The sequence below is a fragment of the Chrysochloris asiatica genome, unplaced genomic scaffold (genome assembly GCF_000296735.1).
Source record: "Chrysochloris asiatica unplaced genomic scaffold, ChrAsi1.0 scaffold01440, whole genome shotgun sequence".
Taxonomy (NCBI): Eukaryota; Metazoa; Chordata; class Mammalia; order Afrosoricida; family Chrysochloridae; genus Chrysochloris; species Chrysochloris asiatica.
Window position 1 is genome coordinate 18,054 of NW_006409958.1, and position 1,091 is coordinate 19,144.

Consider the following 1,091-nt stretch of genomic DNA (forward strand, 5'->3'; position numbering starts at 1 on the left):
GATCTGTGCACATGTGCAGTAGAACCCTCTGGGGTGGGTGAGGTGTGCACTTGCTTAGGCACCCCCTCTAGTCACTAGAATGGAAGTGTGCAGCCAGGGAGAGACCAATGAACAGATACAAAAAAAAAAAAAGCATGTCCACACCTTTATCTCCGAGGTTTCATCAGGAGTCAGGTGGTGGCAGCTCTACTCCTTCCCCTCTCAGTCTCACCCAAGATGGCAGCTCCAGCTCCGGGTGGCTCTGAGCCCATTGAAATAGAAAGCCCAAGTTTTCTTGCTTCTGCTACAAATTCCACTGGCTATAAGCTTTCAAACTTTCTAAATATTCCTATATAGGTTGTTCAGATTTCTGGAACGGTCCCCTGAGCCTGCTTCATCCAGTATTCTGTGTTATTGCTGCCAGAGCTCCTGACTGCTCTTCGACCTTATCTGCCATCAAACCCCACCTCCCTCTCTGCTGTTAAATTCCATAGACAATTTTTAGTCCTCATCTTTCTTTACTATTTAGCCTTCAGCCTAGTGTAACTTGGCCTCTTTCTTGAAGAAGAAAAATTTCCTGTCATTGAATGTACTGACATCACATTCTCTTAATTTTCTGGCCCTATAAACTCAGACTCTTTTGGGACACCTTATCCCAAACTCTAACTTTAAATCCTGGAGAGGTTTAAGATTCTATTATTGTATGTTTTCTCACTCTGTTCTGTCTTTAGGAAATATTCCTCCTTCTATCATGGTTTTATGCACCATCTACATCCATGTCAGAGACCTTCAATTGATTCTTAGTCAATGCACCACAGGTATAGCCACAGCCTGCCTGTGAGTGGAAACTTGAATGTTGTTATAATGCAAAGCAAGTTTCAGAATAGAAAGAAAGGTATGACAATCTACTTTTTAAAAATCAGCCAACATAAATGGGACTGAGGTAAATAGTGATGTATGCTCAATCTTGGAACAACAGGGCTCTGGGATACAGGGATCAAGGCAAAGTCTGAAGAGGGTAAATAATGTTAAGATGCTTGACTGTCTTATGAATATTGGTTTCCCTTGCCTGATATTGTAAAATAGATGCTTGAGTGGGATAGAAAGGAATG